This window comes from Xyrauchen texanus, chromosome 16, assembly GCF_025860055.1.
Source record: "Xyrauchen texanus isolate HMW12.3.18 chromosome 16, RBS_HiC_50CHRs, whole genome shotgun sequence".
In the NCBI taxonomy this organism is placed as follows: Eukaryota; Metazoa; Chordata; class Actinopteri; order Cypriniformes; family Catostomidae; genus Xyrauchen; species Xyrauchen texanus.
In genome coordinates, this window is record NC_068291.1 from 5980300 (window position 1) to 6003050 (window position 22751).

General features: G+C 44.3%; 1 long non-coding RNA gene across 2 annotated transcripts in view; it reads left to right on the top strand.

The window, feature by feature from the left end:
- LOC127656608 (uncharacterized) overlaps window positions 1-20840 on the top strand; it is a 32643-nt gene extending 11803 nt beyond the window's left edge. The window contains exons 2-4 of one of the 2 annotated variants that reach the window (XR_007972185.1): window positions 14155-14234; window positions 18878-18964; window positions 20213-20840. This is a non-coding gene — a long non-coding RNA (uncharacterized LOC127656608). The remainder of the gene's footprint in view (window positions 1-14154; window positions 14235-18877; window positions 18965-20212) is intronic. The other variant, XR_007972186.1, reaches the window with a different exon arrangement.
- The last annotated feature ends 1911 nt before the right edge of the window (window positions 20841-22751 follow it).

A 22751-nucleotide genomic window follows, 5' to 3' on the forward strand; every position in this document is an offset into this window, starting at 1 on the left:
GAGCTTGGCATCAGAGCTGAAAGAATTACCCATTGATTGCAGCAGGCTGCTTCAAAAGATGGTAACGACCTTGGGCAGCTGCATCTGCCCCAATATATGTGCTCCCCAAAATAGTTTTACTACTAATAATCAGTAGTATTATAGACTGTGCACAGTTTATGCAAAATGTTGGCTGTATTTCACATTTTATTTTATGAATATTTTCTTTGTATAAAGCCAAGCCTCCTTATTTGTCAAACCTTTTTATACCTTTTATTGTACCGTTTTTGTGCTGTTATTGTTTTTATTATTATTATCATACCTAAAATGCATGTGTGATCATGATTGAGGTGACATGTTAGTATCATTGAATACAAAATCAATTGCCATAACAATAATGCAAATAAACAAATAATTTAAATTAGTGTTTTTTTTTTATAGAATGCTTAATAGGCCATCTAATCATTTACTTCGTAAAAATGAACTAAAGCAACACAATTCTATAACATTTTGTCACAACTTGATTTCATTGCATTCTATCAATTCACATTTTTAGTTGGGACAACATATGTTTTGTGGTTTTTATGTTGCATTAATTCCTTTTCACAGCATGCCTAGCATGGGACTTGATAGGGAGAGTAAATGTTAAAATTCCGTGTTATTTTATGTTATCGTGCAAGATAAATATAAAGGGGTTTGTGTTCAGTGTTTTGTTATTTCGAGATTTAGAAGTTTTTCTGTTATGTTGGAGTTTTGGGGGTTACCATTAATATGAAGAGTGGAGCTTGAGCTAACGATGCAGACAGGTAAATGTCACACATGACATTGATTGCTTGCTTTGTTGAGCAATTGCTGTGCTAACCATAGCTTAGTTATTAAACTACACTCTGTAGAGCTTCCAATCAGCATGTATTTAGCATGTACATGCTAACATTCACATTCACTAGTTAGTACATAAAGAAATAAAAAAGATTTATTTGAGTTACATTGACACATCTATTTTGTTGTGTTTACTCAATTTAACTAGGCTCTTTCTAAACAAAGTGTTCGTGTTGAGATTACATAGTAATTTTAAGTTAATTAAATGCATTTCAAAAACTTGGAACCACTGTCCATGATTGAATCACTTTCAGCCAAAGAGCAATTTTATTTAGTAGTTGATATAGCAAGTAATCTTGCCAGTAAAGCAATGCTTTATTATGTTTCTCAGTTACAAAGGCTCAGTTCAGAGGTGGACTTTACATTGTCTGTGTTCCTGATGGGCTAATGAGGTTCCAATGTTCTATACTAATTTCCTTAGAAGTCCTAATTTTAAATCCTCAATCATTTTTCTGTGAAGTCTTGTGTGTTATAGTTCCCATCAGATGCAATGACCCATTTGATAGCTGTTCAGTTCCACAAATATTAGAATAGCCTAATCCATGTATTATTTGCTGTTCCCAAAACTAGGAAATTCCTCTGAGACATTGTTCCGCCCCCCACATATATCCTGAGTTTTAATTAGACCATTGCAATAATCCTGTAATTGCCTGTCTAATTGTCTTCCAGTGTTTAAGTATTCACACTTGTTGTTTGGTAAAAGTCATAAACACTCCAACACTCATTTATAACTGCACGCAAAAAGAAAAAAGCTCTGTCAGATTGTCACGTAAAACTGAACAGTGCTCCATAACTTAATATCAAATTAGACAAATTGTTTAATTACACTACCACAAATTAATTCCCTTTTATTCAGATAATAAAGTGCCTCTGAATTTCTCTTTTTGTGAAATTTGTTTTGTTTGTGCTTTTTCTTTGTAGGCTATTCGTGTTGCTGCATGGTCGCTCTGAATTGCAGTTGTAAGAGATACCTGCTAATCTATTTGCCAAAGAATATTTCTTAGATTTTAGGACACTAAATTGAACTTTATTGCTTGATTGCTTGTACATCACCCTTAATGGGTGATGTGGGCCTCATGTCAGCCAGTGCTCTGGTTAGCTCACCAAACTAATGAAGAGTCTTGGCATGCACTGTTAAGGGGGCTTTTTTATTTTTCATTTTCTCCACTACTCCATTTGCAAAGATTGATAAGGGTATTAAATCTTAGTAAATATGATATATATATATATATATATATATATATATATATATATATCATTTTTATTTTTTTTTACTCTAAAAAGCACAGGCGGTCAATGTTTTTTTAATAAACAAACTTTGACTTTGAATGATTGAAAGTATTTGCTGTTTTGCACCAGATCAAAATGGTTGATATACAGTCAAAAAAAAAAAAAAAAAAAAAAAATATATATATATATATATATATATATACTGTCACTGAATGTAGGTGAAGGCAGACAAGGAGCGAGGATCTAGATGCAGGGGTTCTTTATTTGAAACAAAACAAAAGGAAACAAACAATACAAGAACAAAGGAAATACCCGCGATGGGGAAAAATAAAGCAAAACTACCAAAACAACACGAAAGACATTAGAAGGGTTAAACGGGTAGGAGAAACAATGACGGAGAGCATGGAAACAAGCATCCACAAACATTAAAGACTGACAGGGAAATGGAGAAATAAACAGAGTTATATACACACAGAGGTGATGGAACTAAACGATACGCAGGTGAAAACAATGAGTGAGTGCTGGCAGGTGGTGAGGGCAAGGACAGTTGGGAAGTGTAGTTTACTAGACAATGACTGGTGAAAACACAGACCGGACCACAAGGAACGTGACATGGAATGTGACATGCTGAGTGAAACAGAAAACACGGGGCAGACAACACAGGAACGTGACATAATCCCCCCTCAAAAGGACCGGATTCCAGCCGGTCCTAAACAACAACAAAATAATAGAAAAAAACAAACAAAAGTTCAAGGAGAGGGGGGCTAGATGAGGGGGAGAACAGACAGACCAGAGGGGGCACAAGGGACACAGAGACAGACCAAGGAGGCACAAGGGACACAGAGGCACAAGGGGCAATCAGGAAGTCCACGGAGGCACAAGGGCAAGGAGGCAGTCCAGGGGGAGCACATGGGGCAGACAGGAAGTCCGGGGGGCGCAGAGGGCAAGGGGGCAGTCCAAGGGGCAGGGACAGGTCCAGGAGGCCTGGGGGGTGGCCACAGGACAGGTTCAGTAGGCCTGGGAGGCAGCCACAAGACAGGGACAGGTCTAGGAGGCCTGGGAGGCGGCCACAAGACAGGGACAGGACAGGGACAGGTCTAGGAGGCCTGGGAGGCAGCCACAGGAAAGGGACAGGTCCAGGAGGCCTGGGAGGCGGCCTCGGGACAGGGACAGGTCCCGGAGGCGGAGCTGAGACGGGCTCTGGAGACGAAGCTGAGGGAGGCTCTGGAGGCTCAGGAGGCGGAGCCGAGGAAGGCCTAGGAGGCGGAGCCGAGGATGGCTCAGGAGGTGGAGCCAAGGGCGGTGGCGCCGTAGGCAGCTTTAGAGGCGGAGGCCTGGAAGGCTCTGGAGGTGGAGCCGAGGGAGGCTCAGGAGACGGAGCTGAGGAAGGCTCAGGAGGCGGAGCCGAGGAAGGCTCAGGAGGCGGAGCCGAGGAAGGCTCGAGAGGCGGAGCCCTGGAAGGCTCGAGAGGCTTGAGAGGCGGAGCCTTGAAAGGCTCGAGAGGCTTGAGAGGCGGAGCCCTGAAAGGCTCGAGAGGCTTGAGAGGAGAAGCCCTGGAAGACTTGAGTGACTTGAGAGGCGGAGCCCAGGAAGGCTCGAGAGGCTTGAGAGGCGGAGCCCTGGAAGGCTCGAGAGGCTTGAGAGGCGGAGCCCTGGGAGACTCGAGAGGCTTGAGGGGCGGAGCCCTGGAAGGCTTGGGAGGAGGAGCCCTGGAAGACTCGAGAGACTTGGGAGGCGGAGCCCTGGGAGGCTCGGGAGGAGGAGCCCTGGAAGACTCGAGAGACTTGAGAGGCGGAGCCCTGGGAGGCTCGGGAGGAGGAGCCCTGGAAGGCTCGAGAGACTTAGGAGGCGGAGCCCTGGGAGGCTCGGGAGGAGGAGCCCTGGAACACTCAAGAGACTTGGGAAGCGGAGCCCTGGGAGGCTCGGGAGGAGGAGCCCTGGAAGGCTCGAGAGACTTGGGAGGCGGAGCCCTGGGAGGCTCGGGAGGAGGAGCCCTGGAAGGCTCGAGAGACTTAGGAGGCGGAGCCCTGGGAGGCTCGGGAGGAGGAGCCCTGGAAGGCTCGAGAGACTTGGGAGGCGGAGCCCTGGGAGGCTCGGGAGGAGGAGCCCTGGAAGACTCGAGAGACTTGGGAGGCGAAGCCCTGGGAGGCTCGGGAGGAGGAGCCCTGGAAGGCTCGAGAGACTTGGGAGGCAGAGCCTTGGAAGGCTCGAGGGGTGCTGGCTCTTGGACGGTCATGGCTACTGGCGCTGGCTCTTGGACGGTCATGGCTACTGGCGTTGGCTTTTGGACGGTCGAGGCTACAGGCGCTGGCTCAGGGACGGTCGAGGCTACAGGCGCTGGCTCAGGGACGGTCGAGGCTGGCAACGCTGGATCGCTGACCGTGGCTGGCGTGGGCTCAGGCTCGCTGACCGTGGCAGGCGTGGGCGCTGGCTCACTGACCGTGGCAGGCGTGGGCGCTGGCTCGCTGACCGTGGTGGGTGCTGGCTCGCTGACCGTGGCAGGTGGGAGCAGAGAGCGGAGGCTTTCCTTCTCCTCCTCCGGGCGGACGAAGTTGGCAGCGCTGGCTTGTCGATCTGGGTAGGCATGGGCTCAGGCTCGAAAACTGGAATCTCGAGGGGTGGTTCGTCGGCCCCGAGTTTCTTTAGAACGAGACTCACGTACTCCCTCCACGTTTATTTAAAAAAATTAAAAACTTAAATCAAATACATTTCTAAATTCTAATTGCAATCCAAACAAAATGAAAAAGCAAATAAATAAATAATAAAGTGATAAAATATATATGTTTATATACGTAACCACCTTTCCATTTACCGTCAGCAAGAATCCGTCTAAACATGCAGGCGGAAAATTACTGTGGCAGCGGGGGCGTGGTCAAGCGCCCGTCCGGGAGAGAAAAGCGGTAAGGGCACTCACACCTGAGCTAAATGATGACTAACACCTGTGTCTGATTGCAGTAACATGAGGAGAGCGGCATAAAAAGGGGAGGAGCGACAGAGCAGGGGAGAAAAAAAGAAGCAAAGACTGTCTCTGCATACCCTTTAAAGAAAAGATTAAAAAGACTTACCCTTTAAGTTGACGCTGGTTTCCTTGTATTGTTTTACATTGGTGCAGAAACCCGGGACCATTTTTTTTATGATGGAACAAGGTCGCCCCATAGAGTCCTCCCAGCTGGCGGAAATCCTCCAGTCCCTCGCTAATCTCCATCAAGGCCACCAACAATCCCTGCTTGAGCTCCGGCAGGATCAAGATCGGCGGTTCTTCGAGATCATGCGGGCTCAGGCAGAGGACCGACTCGCTATCCGGAGCCTCCTCAGCCAGGAGGCTGCGTCAGCCTAAGCCGCGACCCCGGACACCCACGCCACGCTGCCCCCGCCCATGTTACAGAAGATGGGGGTGGCAGATGATCCTGAGGCCTTCCTCGACCTGTTTGAGAGGACGGCTGAAATCTGGGGCTGGCCGCCCGAACAGTGGGCAGCCCGCCTAATTCCTCTCCTGTCCGGGAAGCACAGCTCATGGCACAAGAACTGCCAGCTGACGTAACCTCCTGGCTTACTCTGACCTGAAGAGGGCCATTCTGCAGCGGGTTGGTCGGAGCCCGGAAGAGAATCGCCAGCTCTTCCGGAGCATGAAGCTGGAGAAGTCCGACCGCCCATTTGGCGCTTTGTTCAACGGCTCCGGACGCTTGTCGGCGGTGGCTGCTCGCGGGGACCGCGACGCCGAGGGAGTCATCGATCAGGTGGTATTGGAGCAATTTACGCAAAGACTGCCCAGGAGAACGGCGGAATGGGTCCAGTGCCACCGCCCGGCGTCGCTGGAGGCAGCTGTTCAGCTCACGGAGGACCACCTGGCGGCGATGCCGAGGGCAGATGAGCCCTCCCCTCTCTCTCCCCTTCCCCTGTGTCTTCCCCTGTTTCCCCCTGTTCCCTCTCGCTCTGCTCTCTCCCCAGGGCCCGCTCCTGCCCCCGCAGGCGTGGAGGATACATCAGGCCAACTTCCCGGCCGTGGGAGAACCCGCCTAACCCTTCCCCGCCCTTCAGCCGCCTCCTCCTCAGGTGGTGGCGCTCGCCAGCACGGGTGCGGCCGCGGCGCCTGGGCCGGTCTGTTGGAGGTGCGGAGACCGGACCACTTCCGGGATCAGTGTCCTCTGATGGAGGTGGGGATGGTGGTGCGGTCTCCGATGTCCCGCAGGCTGCCCCCGGTCGGGCTGGAGCGCATCGGGTCCCGGTAAGGATCCAGGGGGTACATACCAAGCATTGATGGATACCGGCTGTAATCAGACCACCATCCACCAACGCTTGGTTCAACCCGGGCTTTGGGCACAGCTAAATGGGTGAGGGTGAGGTGTGTGCATGGGGATATTCACAAGTACCCCATGGTGATTTTAGCAATCAAATTCGGGAGAAAAACATAGTGTGGAGGCAGCGGTTAGTTCCCGCCTCACCCATCCGCTAATCTTGGGTACTGATTGGCCGAATTTTAGAAATGTATTAGAGGGAGTTTGTGCGGATGGGTCCTGCATGAAAGTGAAGAGGTGTGTGATGTGCGATGCTTTGGCAGGGGAGGCGGAGCCGGGCCGCCCTCGGCTGCTCCGAGTGACGAGGGAAGGGGCTAGGGGTCACCCCTCCTCTCAGGGAGTTCCCTGAGGGGACTTCCCTTGGAGCAGTCGCGGGATGAAACCCTTAAGCACGCTTTGACCAAGTGAGAGTAATCGATGGTCAACAACTCCAGCCGGGTGTCGCCATTTCATATCCGTATTTTTCGCTTATTAAAGATCGGTTATATAGAGTGACGCAGGACGCTCAAACAAAGGAGGAGGTGACACAATTGTTGATCCCACGGAGCCGCCGGAAATGGTTTTCCAGGCGGCTCACTATAATCCTATGGCCGGTCACCTAGGGGAACGGAAAACACTTTTCCGCCTAATAGCCCGCTTCTATTGGCCGGGCATTGGCGGCGACGCCCACAGGTGGTGTGCGGCGCGTCGCGAATGTCAGCTGGTAAACCCACCGCCACCCCAAAAGCGCTTTTGCGCCCTTCCGTTGATCGAGGTTCCTTCGAGAGAATTGGAATGGACCTCGCCGGGCCATTAGAACGGACGCCACGCGGACATCACTTTGTGTTAGTCCTGGTGGATTACGCAACGCCGATATCCGGAAGCAGTGCCTCTGAGCAACATCTCAGCACGCAGTGTTGCCGGGCACTCTTCAAGATAATCTCCCGGTGGGGGTTCCGAAAGAAATCCTCACCGACCAAGGCACTACGCTTATGTCACGTAACACTTCGCTAACTTTACGAATTATTGGGCGTTAAGTCGATTCAAGACTACGTGTACCATCCGCAGACGGATGGGCTGGTGGAACGATTTAATAAAACACTCAAAAATATGATTCGTGAAATTCGCGTACGAAGACGCTAGGAATTGGGATAAGTGGCTGGACCCCTGTTATTCGCGAGTACGAGAGGTCCCGCAAGCCTCCACTGGGTTTTCCCCATTTGAGCTGCTGTACGGACGACGCCCACGCTGGGTCCTCGACGCCATCCGTGAAACTTGGGAGGAGGGACCTTCTAGTGCCAAAAATGAAATTCAATACGTTCTTGATCTTCGAGCAAAACTCCACACACTGGGGCAATTAACACAGGAGAATTTGCTCCAGGCTCAAGAACGCCAACGCCGGCTGTATGACAGGGGTGCTCAGCTACGGAATTTGCACCGGAGATAAAGTGCTTGTATTACTCCCAACATCGAAGCTCAAAATTACTCGCCAAGTGGCAAGGACCCTTTGAGGTCACACGACCAGTAGGGGACCTCGATTATGAAGTTAAACGCACCGATAGAGGGGCGCGTCAAATATATCACCTCAACCTCCTGAAATTGTGGAGGGAAGAGGCGGCCTCTGTGACGCTGGCAACGGTAGTTCCGAGAGGGCGGAGCTCGGACCGGAGGTAAACAAAGCCTGCGATCCTAACACCCCGGTTCCTTGTGGAGACCACCTCTCACCACGCCAACTCGCAGAGGTTTCCGAACTACAAAAGGAGTTTGCAGACGTGTTCTCTCCTCTACCGGGCCGTACAGACATCATACAACACCACATCGAGACCGAGCCGGGCGTAGTGGTACGCTGTCGCCCTTATCGCTTGCCCGAGCATAAAAAAAATAGTTCGAAGAATTGGACGCGATGCTGGACATGGGAGTAATAGAAGAATCTCATAGCGATTGGTCCAGCCCGGTCGCCCTTGTTCCCAAGAGCGACGGATCTGTACGCTTCTGTGTGGATTATAGAAAAGTCAATGCGGTATCTAAATTTGACGCTGCACTCCAATGCCCCGTGTTGATGAACTGCTCGATCGGTTAGGTTCTGCTCGGTTTTATTCGACCTTGGATCTAACGAAGGGTTATTGGCAGATCCCCTTGACACCAATATCCCGTGAAAAACGGCCTTCACCACGCCGCTCGGATTACACCAATTCGTGACGCTTCCTTTCGGTTTGTTCGGGCACCAGCCACGCTTCAGCGCCTCATGGATAGGATCCTCAGACCGCATACTGCTTACGCCGCTGCTTATCTAGATGATATCATCATTTATAGCAATGATTGGCAGCGCACATGCAACATCTGAGGGCCGCCCTGAGATCGCTGGCGCGGGCGGGCTCACGGCAAACCCGAAAAAGTGCGCGGTTGGGCGGTGGAGGTACGGTATCTGGGGTTCCACTTGGGTCATGGCCAGGTGCGACCCCAAATTGACAAGACCACGGCGACTAGCGACTTGCCCTAGACCCAAGACCAAAAAGGGGGTGAGGCAGTTCCTGGGGCTGGCTGGCTATTACAGACGGTTTGTACCTAATTATTCGGATGTCACCAGCCCGCTGACTGACCTTACTAAAAAGGGGGCTCCAGATCCGGTCCAGTGGTCAGAGCAGTGCCAACAGGCGTTTACAGAGATTAAAGCTGCACTTTGTGGGGGCCGCTTTTGCATGCACCTGACTTCTCTCTCCTTTTGTTTTGCAGACGGACGCTTCAGACAGAGGGTTGGGCCGTGCTCTCGCGAGTTGGTGGAGGGAGAGGCACCCGGTGCTGTACATTAGCCGGAAGCTCTCCTTGAGGGAGACTAAGTACAGCAACCGTAGAGAAGGAGTGTTTGGCCATCAAGTGGGCGGTCCTCACCCTCCGATACTACCTGCTGGGGCTGAGCCTTCACCCTCTGCTCGGATCACGCCCCACTGCAGTGGCTCCACCGCGATGAAAGATATGAACGCCGGATCACCCGCTGGTATCTGGCCCTCCAGCCTTTTAAGTTCAAGGTGGTCCACAGACCGGGGTGCAGATGGCTGCCGCTGACTTCCTCTCCAGAAATGGGGGAGTGGTAGGCAGGTCGGATGACGCCTCGGCCTGAGTCGGGCGGTGGGGGTATGTGGCAGCGGGGCGTGGTCAAGCGCCCGTCCGGGAGAGAAAGCGGTAAGGGCGCCACACCTGAGCTAAATGATGACTAACACCTGTGTCTGATTGCAGTAACATGAGGAGAGCGGCATAAAAAGGGGAGGAGCGACGGAGCAGGGGAGAAAAAAAGAAGCAAAGACTGTCTCTGCATACCCTTTAAAGAAAAGATTAAAAAGACTTACCCTTTAAGTTGACGCTGGTTTCCTTGTATTGTTTTACAATTACTTATACAAATGAAGACATAAAAACAATTATAAATGTAAATATAATAATTAGAATGATGATAATAATCACTGAAATATAAATCATGGTTCGAGGTGAACGTGTTTTTGTATTATTTTATACAGTTTGTATTATTTTACAGGCTGCAGAGTTGCATTCAAAATAAACTGCTCTGTGGAAATAAAGTGAACTGAACTTGAAGCACCTCCTGAACTGAGATGTCTGAGGTCATTTGCAGCACTCATAAAAAATTTAAATCGGAAGGCAGAAACAAAGTGTGAGATCCTTAGATGCGCATGTTCTACGAGACTGCACGCTTCTGTATCATGTCATATATGTCTGTGTCTACAGGTAAAATATTCATAATTTTAATTTGATAATATTAATAGTCTAATAATAATAATATGAATAATTTAATAGATTAATGGGAAAACGAGTCAAAAATCGTCATGACATGTTCAAAGGCATCAGTTCCCCTTCTGTCGCTCTCTCCATGTTGTGTCGGAGAAGCGACACTAGGGGTCTCTCTTGAGCACCGAATATACCTCTGATCTATGAAAAAAAGCCAATGAGAAGTTGGCAGTCAGTATTTGCATACTCCGCCCCTGGACATACGGGTATAAAGGCAAGGCAAATACTAGATTTCATTCAGAAATTTTCTTCAGAGCCGATGGTTGTGCATGCTGTTCTCGTGAAAACACACCCGTTCCTGTATTCCTCTGACGCTACTGCATGCTGTTGGATTGAGGGTGCATTACAGCGGCGATTTTCTTCTTGCACGGCAGTGCATATTGCCCCTGGGCGCTTCGACAGCGCAGTATAAAACTCAAACGAGTAATTAAAAGAGTGAATTCCTTTAAAAGAGTGATTTTCTCTAAAAGAGCAAAATACACAGTGGCGTTGAACGTCCTTTTAAGGACGCGTCTTTATAAAGATGCCTTTCCGCCCTGTGTAGTTCCTGGATGCGGTAGTTTGCTCTCCGCTTCAGACGGCCACAGGCGTTGTTTCGTGACTTGGCAGCGATCACACCGAGGCTGCGTTTGTGGATGGTTCATGTTCTCACTGCGAGAACATGACCATCCACGTTCAACCGAATGCAAGCCACTCCAGCCGCCCCCGCATTGCCAGCGTGGGCTTGGACTGGAACCCCCCGTCCTCCCCACAGCCACAGGATGACTGGTTCCTGGGGTCTGGGCGCCGCTCACAGCCGCGCCCCGTTCCCGTTTTTCCCGGAAGTGCACGATGAGCTGACGTCGCTGTGGAGGGCACCGTTCACCACACGACATCACAAAGCCACACGCTCATCCGCTCTCGCTACCCTCGACGGCGGAGCGGCCCACGGGTACACGTGATCCCCCCTGTTGCGCTCCATCTATGTCCCGGTAACCCTACCACCTGGCGCGGTCGCCCTGTACTCCCTTCCAAGGCCTGTAGGACAACATCCTCGCTGACAGCGAAGGCCTACAGCACCGCCGGAAATGCCACTTCCGCCCTGCACGCCATGGCCCTCCTGCAAGTCCACCAGGCCAAGGCGCTTAAAGAATTGCATTTGGGTAGCCCTGATCCCGACGTGCTGCAGGAACTGTGCTCAGCGATCAACCTCGCCCTCAGAGCCACGAAGGTCACAGCGCAGTCACTCGGGCAGGCGATGGCCACCCTCGTGGTCCAGGAACGACACCTATGGCTGAACCTGGTCGAGATGCGTGAGACCGACAAGCTTCGCTTTCTCGACGCCCCAGTCTCCCAGTTCGGTCTCTTCAGCGACACTGTCGAGGACTTCATCCAGCAGTTCTCCGTGGTGAAGAAACAGATGGAGGCGATATCACATATCCTGCCCCACCACAAACCTGCTGCCTCGGGCCCTGCCCCGTCTGCTCGCCAAGGGTGTCCCCCTGCAACAAGCTGCTCCGCCTCAACCTGGGCCCAGCTCCCAGCCCACGCGTCGAGCGCTCCACAGGAAGCAGATGCCCCCTGTCTCACAGACCCCCTCGAGGACCCGGAAGGCTCCCAGGCGCTCCTGAAAGGACGACTCAGAGTCCAAAACGTTAGCTCCAGAGATGATCCCCCGGTGGAGGGCCGGGAGGACAATTTGTCTTTAAAAACGTTTCATTTTCCGCTCCCCTTAACCGGGGCAGGGGTACCCAAATTCTCAATAAAAGAGCTATTTCCTTTGTCTCTGGGTCATCTGGCCTGCAATTGCCATTCTCACGGCACCCTGCCCCCAGATCTCAGCAGTCCCGGCACGCTGGACGCGGCCCCAGGTCTGCCTTCAGCCCCATGACTGTTCCCCGGCCGGCCAGTTCTGATGAGTCCAGAGGACCCCATTACAGGACCTCCTCCTCAGTCACTAACCCGCCCCCTGCCGGATGTGCGGAGCAAGGTAAGTGCTTCGAGTCTTTTCTCAGCACCAGAGCCTCGGGACACGTCCACGCCTCCCGACGGCGTACTACCTGCTCCACCCCGCTGCGAAGCCCAGCCGGGAATGTCAAAAATAACCGTCCCTTTGGTGCCCCTAGCACGGAGATTGGATGCGTGGCTCTCACTTCCCAACCCATATCGCTGGCTGGCCCGGACCATCTGACTCGGTTACGCAATTCAGTTTGCCAGACCCCCGCCCCCCTTTGCGGGCGTCCGCTTTAACGCAGTGCACGGCCAACATGCCAAACTCCTGCGCACGGAGATTGCTACTCTTCTAGTCAAAGAGGTGGCCTGAACCATTTACGGCTCCTCAGAAAAATCCTGAATGAACTCTAGTATTTGCCTCGCATTTATACCCGTATTCGGTGCTCAAGAGAGACCCCTAGTGTCGCTTCTCCGACACAACGTCTCGTTCCCTACATCAGGGAATGGAGGTTACATCCGTAACCTAGACGTTATTGGTGATCACTCTGACCATCATTGATCCTGAGATCATCGTCTGTTTGCTGAACCCGAATGTGCATTTCTCACTATAAATTAACAAAATGTTCATACAGTCTCTTGCTGTTTTTTTCAGACACATTTAGGATCATTACCGCTTTTCCTGGTGTTGCTGCGGCTTGCTTCGAATGTGTGCTTGTAAAAATTATATTTTAAAGGCTTATTATTACGGTTTAGTATTTCTCTGTAATGTAGAACAGTGTTAGCAATGTTACTTATAACATTCTTTCTCAGCCCTGGAACTCAAACCCTTTTTGATACTAGTGTTTTTCCTTGATACCTAAACACAGCCAATCATCAGCACTTTTAGATTTGGGCACATCTAGCATGCTTTTTACTGACGTTGATGAGATTAACCCCTTAGGTATCGAAATTTGGTACCGAGCAACAAGACACTTTTCGATACTCGAATGTTTAGAGGCAATTCGGTTGGTGCCTAAAATGTATCAAACTCGATACCCAGCCCAACCTCTAATGCACCGTACAGTCTAGCTGATCCCACAAAAGCTCAATGGGGTTAAGATCCATAACACTCTTTTTCAATTATCTGTTGTCCAATATCTGTTTCTTTGCCAACTCTAACCTTTTCATTTTGTTTTTCTGTTTCAAAAGAGGCTTCTTTACAATTCTTCCCATAAGGCCTGCACCCCTGAGTCTTCTCTTTACTGTAATTGAAACTGGGGTTTAGTGGGTAGAATTCAATGAAGCTGTCAGCTGAGGACATGTGAGGTGTCTATTTCTCAAACTAGAGACTCAATGTACTTATCCTCTTGTTTAGTTGGACATTGCCTTCCACATCTCTTTCTGTCCTTGTTAGAGCCAGTTGTCCTTTGAAGACTGTAGTGTATACCTTTGTATGAAATCTTCGTTTTTTTCCCAGTTTCAATCCTCAAAACAATGATTGACTGATGAGTTTTTAGAGAAAGCTGTTTCTTTTTTTTTTTATTTACCTTATTAATATTGACCTTAAGACATGCCAGTCTGTTGCATAAAGGACTTTTTTCAAATAGTGATTTTGCTGTTTTTTACATCAGTATTGTCCTGATTATGCTTTTTGATCAGTTAAATGCCACTTTGGTGAATTTAAGTACCAATTTCCTTCCAAAACAGCAAATTCTGTACATTATTCCAAACTAATGGCCACCAGTGTACATTCACACAATGTAATAAGAACCTATAAAGGATGTATTTTGCACATTACCAGCTATTGGTTTCTTTTTTTTATTTAATAAAATTCATTGTTAGGAAAAAAACTAATGTAAAAGATACTATTAGGCAAGTGTAAGAAATCAGTGAACAAAGGCCTAATAAATACCTTATCATTCTAAACAAGTCCGTAACTAGTCCCTTACAAGTCCAATTATTAGTCATTATTTACTGTCTAATTTCTGATCCCTAAAATAAAGTTTTACCTATATTTTTATTTATTTATTTTTATGTAGATGAATAGTGATCTGTGTTAGTAATGATTTGACTGAATTAATTTCAGTTGGAGGACAAGAATCATATTACATACTGAAGAAAGACAGAAAGAAAACGGAGAGCAGGGGGTAATCAGAAGCAGACGAGGTAAGAGAAAATTATCATGTCATCTATGGAAAGTACAGTTCATTGGGGAATTTACAAAGCTATCTGTGTGCCTTTGATAAAACTGCAGTGCTGTGATGGGATCCAATGGAAGTGTCATGCTTTTTTTTTTTTTTTTTTTTTTAAAGAAGAAAGTTGAGAGTTGTAGAGCAAAATACCACAGCCATTATTCAGCTCAGCCTCCCTCTTCAGGAAACACTTTTAACAGTTTATATAGGGTATCAGTGTTCAAAGGGCACTATTAATTTATAATCAAAAGCAAACTGGAAAGTAATTGAAGTAATTACTGTTTTGCTCAAATTACTTCAAATGACTGCTTTAAAAAAAGAGTGCTATAGTCGTAAAATTAAATTATATTACACACTTTTAAAACGCTCTTTAAAATTACACAAAAATTAAAAATATAAAAGAGTATTACTCTTACCACTAATCCAACCTAACTGACCATGCATGACATTTTATTTTGAGGCAATATGCAATGTTTATCGCATATCATGAGTATGACAGCTAAATCAACAGGAGTCAAAACTCTTTCCTGCAGTCCATCAAATAAAAGTCAGTGTTATGCAGATTTCTCGGCAGTGACCATGAGCCTGTTCATTTTTCTCATCGTATCTGTGGTGCCGCAGGTGTCTAATCCTAGCTGCTTCGCCTGAACCACCGATGTAGTTCAAGCCCGTGGCTACAGCTTCTCCTCTCTTGAAGCGGCTCGAGCTCTCTCGGATGAAATGTGGAAGACAGCTCATAATGACTTAGAGCATGCAGTCAATGAGCATCTAGAGCATTCAGTTGTGAACCCCCCCCCCATGCCTGTCGATATTGTAATGAGCAGAGATGGGAGGAATCACTCCATTATGCATACGCGCCACCACTGGCTGCGTGCATGTCCCTGAGGCTGCAGCATTCATTAAGGGGAGCTTACCAGCCTGAAAGCTGGGAAGCCATGATAACGGGATATGATTTTCATATTTAATATATTCCTTGGAAGAGCAGGCGCGTGCCGCAGATTGATAGAAGAATCAATTGCTACTTTAGCGCAACACTTTCTACTTTGCCCTGCAGCTAGCGATGGAATCACTCAGCCAAGAAATTAACTTTTCCTCTCACTCCATTTCTTTTCTCCTTTCTTTTCTTTTCGTTTTTTTACTCCTACACTGGATCTGCCAGGCAGAGTGCATGGTTTACAGTGGATGTTATTAAGCAGCTAACAGATTGGTATTTAAGACCCTTATCAGAAAAGAAACAGAAGCTATGTTTTTTTGGCGTTTTTTTTCTTCTTTATTTTTTTTTTATCCATCCGCCACTCTTCCTCCACAGTGCAGTATTTTTGTCATGAAACAGAGTTTAGGAGCAAAGGATTGTTAATAAGATTAAAAGTTAAGACACTGATCTCAGTGCACTCAACAGAACAGACTGTTGGGAGACAATCTTACCTTGACCAAAATAAATCCTAGTCAGTCTGTATAAAGACACAAAAAGTGATTACTTGAAATGTTTTGATTGAAGTTTATTTGAAAAAGAGCCACAACAATCTGAATTGACAGGGTTAAATTTTAGGGCAAGGACTAGTGGAAGTAAAGCAATGAGAGAATGATGTAGCAGAAATGTAGCTTCCACTTACTGGAAATGAGGCATCCTTGACCACCCAATTAATTTTTGCACTTATTAATCCTTTTGACTCATTGTACTTGACATTACTTTTTGTTTTCTGCAGTGTTCCTTTCATTTTCACGATTATAGAAAAGTAGTATATTATATTTCTTCATATATATATATATATATATATATATATATATATTTTATTTAAAAAAATAATAATTATTTGTTCGACTTATATTTTTTCCAACTGTTGAATTTCTCCAAACTGTCATGGGTACTCAAGCTTTTGTGAGAACAGCTTTGTGCCTTAAAGGAATGTTCCAGTTAAGTATGCAAGTTAAAGGGATCTTTTTATTCCTTGTTTTTGTGTGATAAAATCAAATTTTGTACTTTGAAAAAAACTGTAACTTAACTTTTTACTTCCAGTTAAAAGGGACATTTATTCAATACTATTAATTTTATCTTTCTGAAGTCCAACAGAGCAATACATTTGAACACATTCACATGACACTCACATAAACAGAACATGCAGGGGTGCAACTACAATTTTTTGCAATACTGTATAGGGGTGCAAAATCATACTAAAGACGATAGGTGGACAGCAAAACATTCAAGGGAGCATTCCTTGGTATGCCTATTCATAGAGGATGAAAAATATATACAAGGATGTTATTGATGGATGGGGCAATTAAAAACTTTATTGGTCCTGACCACATGCATGCAGCTCACGCTTAAGTGCAGCAAAGCATATTTCTAATTTTATAGGCAAAGAGGGTGTTTTCATGGGAATCTTAAATGCGGAGCAGCAAATAATGGCCTGTTTAATTCTTAATGAACTTTCAAACCAAATGCTTTCTTGTTGCGATTACTTGTCACGGTTAACATTTTGAATAGAAACAATTGATTCCTATGAAACCTTTTACATCAGTAGCGATAATTCACCTGTTGACAAAGTGAGGTTATTATTCAAAGATGAGTGCAATAAAATCCCATGGACCAATAAGATAAAAGCTTTGGGTGATGAGCTTCGAGCTGTTGCCATACTCTTATCAGCACATGTGAGGGCATTATCAATTGCAATTACAACAACAGATAAAGAATTCAAATGAAAAGAAAAGAGTAAGAAAATTTGTGTATTTTGGAAAGTAATAAAATATGCAAATGTTTACACCTTTGCTTTGTGTGTGAAACGTACAATTAACCCCTTCAATATTCCTTTGTGTCTAGATTCTGTGATCTATGTATATTTACACATACCTACATCGCTCCTTCAACATTCTTACACCAGATCTCTTACATTTGTATCTTTTCCCCTTTGCACTAAATGACCCTTGTATTTAATAAATGTAGGATTCCCAATCCATTAAAATAATCACAATTAATAAAATAATATTTTATTGTAGTTATTTTAGTGCATACAGTTCCTTTTTAGGGAAAGAAAAACAGAACAAAAATGTAAGAAGGGGTTCGACATTTCGTGTGAATTATACTCATAGTAAAATATATGTGCAAGTGTAGGCTATAATAATAATATATAGGCTCACTTGCACAATGAACTAAGGTTCTATATTCCTCAAAATGAATCAAAAGGCACTGAGAAATGCAAGCACTACCCTCTTTAGAAAACTGTAATAATGAAATAATACTGAAATAATTAGATAATACAACAACTTTATGCAGCACCCTTAAACTTTATTAACATCTACCATACAAAAACAGCAAATGACTCAAGTTAAATGTCTGAACAGTGTTCTATTCATTCTTAAAAAAAATTTATAGTTCCGGTCCTGGCCAATTGCCGTGCTTTGTTCATGATAAAGCACAGCTTTGACATCTTTACCACAAGCTACTATTTGTATCACTGTACAGCACCCATTATGCACAGCTTCCTTATTTTCTGATAAACGGAGCATGTCTGTCTGTTGAGTGTTTATTGAACAGACACCGTTTCTTATTTTAAATGCTGATATTAGAGAGATTTTGCGTTACAGCACCTATTGTACCAGCATGAAATTGCTGATGACAAGTATGAAATGGCCATTTGTTGGTAATTTCTTTTTCATGCCACATTTAGAGTGAAAGGGCCAAATGGGTCAGAAAAAGGTGCAAAATGGTCATAAAATGACTGCGCAAAACCACAGTGTCCAGTAAGGGACAGGTTTGTTCATTGTACTGTATGTTATGCAGAAAAGCTAACCCTTTGTGTGGCTGCAGAATTATGACTGAAAATGCACCGATGTGTATGCAATAGACCATTTAGAAATTTCACTCACTATGCTAAAATAAAGGAAGTGTCAGTTCAGTTGATGTACAAGTTTAACATTAAAAACCTAGTAAAAGTACAGTATTTTAACATTCCAAAGGTTGTTGTAAGGTAATTCCCAGTTGATTGACTGATAGACAGTTGAGACTGTACTACAGGTGTATTTTTCCAGCATGTGCAATTATACAGATGCAGTTTTTAAATATTTAAAACAAATTGCACCTAAATGATAGTAGCACATTCTAAAGGTTAGGCTTTCGGCTAACCTGGTCTCATAGAGCATGCCCAGGGAGGTTAGGGTTGAAGTAGGATTAGACTGTTCTCTCTTTTTTGTAAGAAAAACACTCTAACCATAAAAGTGTTGTTCCATATAACAAGCATTAACAAATACTATATATAAAAACATTAAACTCAACCACATATTCCTAGGGGATCTTGCGCAGCTGGGCCTTCAGCCTTTAAAATGTCCAAATGTAATTTAGATACATTTTGGTGTTTTAGTTTTTTAATAATTTAATTGAAATCTCACCTGTTATAAGTTAGTCTATCCACATGGAATTACTACAACCTCTGGAATTTGAAAATCATACTTTCATTATTTTTAATTTATTTATTTAAAAATATTACCATACTGTACCCAAATAATTGGACTTACTGTAAAAATCTCACCTGTAGTAAGCCATTCTATCCACCAGGAACTTACTTCAACCTTTGAAATGTGAAAATAATCTTTACATATTTTTTCCTTATCCTTCTTCTCCAGTGCCAGCATTACAGGTGGAGATGGCAGAGATGCCAATCCAATTAAGAAGGAAACAACTGATATTGATAAACTGGGCAAACTTAAAAGGTCAGAAGGATAATCACCCTGCAACTGTGGCATGTTGGGAACATGGGATAGGGAAAATGTATAGTTTGGGCTGGATTATTAAGGATTTAGTGCAGAATATGAAATTAAATTAGTATAATGTTACTACCTCAGTGGTAATATTACCATCAATACCTCTATGGTTCTTACCACAGCCAAACGATTTATTCTTGTTGGAAGCAAGACAAGATAAGGGTCAAAATGCATTAGAGGCAGAATTAACAAAGGAGTATATATGGACTATGTATGAAAGATATATTCAGGTTTTTACAGATGGTCCTGGAGGAACATTTACTCATTTCGCTGTCTACTGTACTAACTGTATTTGTTTGAATGACAATAAAAACCACTTGACACTTGAGATGCATCTAAAGATCCAGGGAAAGGTCAGGTGTTGTTAGCATACATCATTCCAATATTGAAAGAGGCAGAAGGAAAAGGGATCTCAGATCAAGTTCAGTGTTTACAGGAGAATTACTAGCATTTTTGCTAGCAATGAACAAAATAAAAGATATGGGATTAAACAAAACTCTCATTTGTTCAGATTCAAGCTCTGCCCTGTTAAGTCTGGAAGCTCAACAGTGAAACTAGACAAGATATATTGATGGAGATTCTTCAGATATTATGTATAATCCAGCAGACAAATAAGACTTAGTTTTTATGGGTTCCTGCACATATTGGAGTATCAGGGAAAGAGGAAGCAGATAAATTAGCAAAACAAGTTATGGCAAAGGAAAATATAGACTTAGAAATATAGTAAATCAGAAATCAAATCAATAATAAAAAAGGAATTAAATAAAAAACGGCAATTTGATTGGTATTATGAACAAAGGAGTAGGCGTCTACATTTAATACAGCCATTAGTAGGAAGAGGAAGGAATTCAGGTGGGAGGAGAAAAGAAGATTGTATTTTGTATAGACTCAGACTGGGACATACAGAACTTAACAATGTATATAAGAGGAAAAAAATCTTACAGGATTATGTGATTGGTGTAGAGTTAGAGAAACAGTGGAACATGTATTAATACAGTGTAACAGATATACAGAGGAAAGAAATTATCTAACAGATGAATTACAGAAGAAATGAGAACAACAATTCACCTTAAAGCTTTTAAATCCAGTAAGAGGGGATAGTATATTAATGCAATTTCTGAATAGGACTTGGTTAATTGAAAGAATGTATCTAGGCCATAAATTTATAATAATTTTTTTCCTCCTCTCTCTGTGCAGTGAGGGATTTGGGGCTTAAATTGAGGAGCTGAACATGCAGCGTCATCGGAAGCGTGAGTCCTGAAAGGTCTGGGGAGAGAAGGAAAAGAGACTCTGATCCGTAACCCACAGTAGATGGCGGTAATGCTCTATTTTAGAATGTTAGCAGCCAATAAAGAAGAAGAAGAAGAAGGGGAGATGTCCTGCACTGAAAGAATAGAGATTTGAAACTGGGATGTGGTGAAATTGAGGTGTGCCAATCTGTGTAAGGAGAAAGAAATGTGATTTTGTCTACTGTGATGTGAATTAGGAATGCCATCGGAGAAGAGAGGAAGAAACACCAAAGGGACAAATTTGACAGTGCTTATCACCAGAGAGTGAGGCCTGGATTTTACATAGCCGTTGATTGCACAACTTTAGTGAAAGTGGAGTGACAAGAGTTCATAGGATCCTCAATTGCCAAAGAGCTCAGGTACATGCAAACTCTCCAGGACCTAGCGTGCACCATTTCAAAACCCTCATACGGCCTGAACTCTCTCTCACACATTTACATACACCCACATTTTAGTAATTTTTGTTGTGTGTTTCGTTCTGTTGTAATTTATGTGCTAATGATTATATGCTGTTCTTTTTGTGAGTCTTAGACTCCTTGCCTTTTGCTTACTGTGAATCTTGAATAATATACTTATGCTTTAGAAATTGAAACACTCTTTTGTGAATTAATTGAAAATACATATAATGCACGGCTATCTGGGATAAAGGTATTAATTTTGACGGGCCCAAACCTGTCTGGCACCCGAATTTGATTTAAAATGATTAATTTAAATTTAGTACAGGGGCCGCCACTTTTAAATGTTTTTTTTTTTCTTTTTTCAGTAACAGTGTTTTTTTTTATGATAGAACATGCAAGTCAGTTGAATAATTGTGATGTTTTAGTGACGTTTTAGATTAGTGTGTGGTGTTTTCAGATGGTCAAAATGTGATCTCATTGATTTCGACCATGGCATGATTGTTGGTGCCAGACGGGCTGGTTTGAGAATTTCTGTAACTGCTGATCTGCTGGGATTTTCACCACAACAGTCATGAGAGTTTACTTCGAATGGTGCCATAAACAAAAAACATCCAGTTTTGCAGATGGAAATGGCTTGTTGATGAAAGAGTAGAATGGTCAGACTGGTTCGAACTGACAAAAAGACTATGGTAACTCAGATGACCACTCTGTACAATTGTAGTGAGCTTAATAGAAACTCAGAATGCACAAGACGTCAAACATTGAGGCGATGGGATACAACAGCAGAAGACTACATTAGGTTCCACTTCTGTCAGCCAAGAACAGAAAGCTGAGGCTGCAGTGGGCACAGGCTCACCAAAACCAAACAGATGAATACTGGAAAAACTTAGCCTGGTCTGATGAATCTTGATTTCTGCTGAGGCACACAGATGGTAGAGAATCCATACCATGAAGAATTGAGGCTGCTTTGAGAGTAAAGGGAGGCCCTACCTAGTATTAGTACAGTGTTCCTAATAAAGTGCTTAGTGTGTGTGTGTGTGTGTGTGTGTGTGTGTGTGTGTGTGTGTGTGTGTGTGTGTGTGTGTATATATATATATATATATATATATATATATATATATATATATATTTATACAGCGAAGTTAGATTTCATATTAGCAAGCTGTAGTTTTGGCGAGTCAATTAGGACCTTCTTTGTGCAAGACATGAGTAATTATCCAACAATTGTTTACAGACAGATTGTTTCACTTTTAATTGACTATATCACAATTCCAGTGGGTCAGAAATTTACATACACTAAGTTAACTGTGCCTTTAAGCAGCTTGGAAAATTCCAGAAAATTATGTCAAGCCTTTAGACAATTAGCCAATAAGCTTGTGATAGGAGGTGTACTGAATTGGAGGTGTACCTGTGGATGTATTTTAAGGCCTACCTTCAAACTCAGTGCCTCTTTGCTTGACATCATGGGAAAATCTAAATAAATCAGCCAAAACCTCAACAAAAAAAAAAACATGGTGGACCTCCACAAGTCTGGTTCATCCTTGGGAGCAATTTCCAAACACCTGAAGGTACCACTTTCATCTGTACAAACAATAGTACCCAAGTATAAATACCATGGAACCACGCAGGTATCATACCGCTCAGGAAGGAGACGCATTCTGTCTCCTAGAGATGAACATAGTTTGTGTGCGAAAAGTGCAAATCAATCTGAGAACAACAGCAACTGAGAACATTTATTAATAAGAGAGAGTTTGTTTTTTAGTGAGTTAAAGATGGATTGAAGTGAACAGAAAGGTAGTCTTCACCCCATTATACACTGCAACAATAAACGTTTATGATTTGTTTTGGCTTGTTTTCCAATAAAAATATCTAAACCTCATTTATAACAATGTACATTTACTTTAGGAACTATATTGCAGAAGACATTTTTTTTTGTCTGAGAATGTTGAATATAATATTAAAAATACAAATATCTATTAAAGTTAAAGTACAAATTACAAATAAAGTATCTAAAAATCCTTTTAAAAAGATGCATTTACTCGAGAAGCA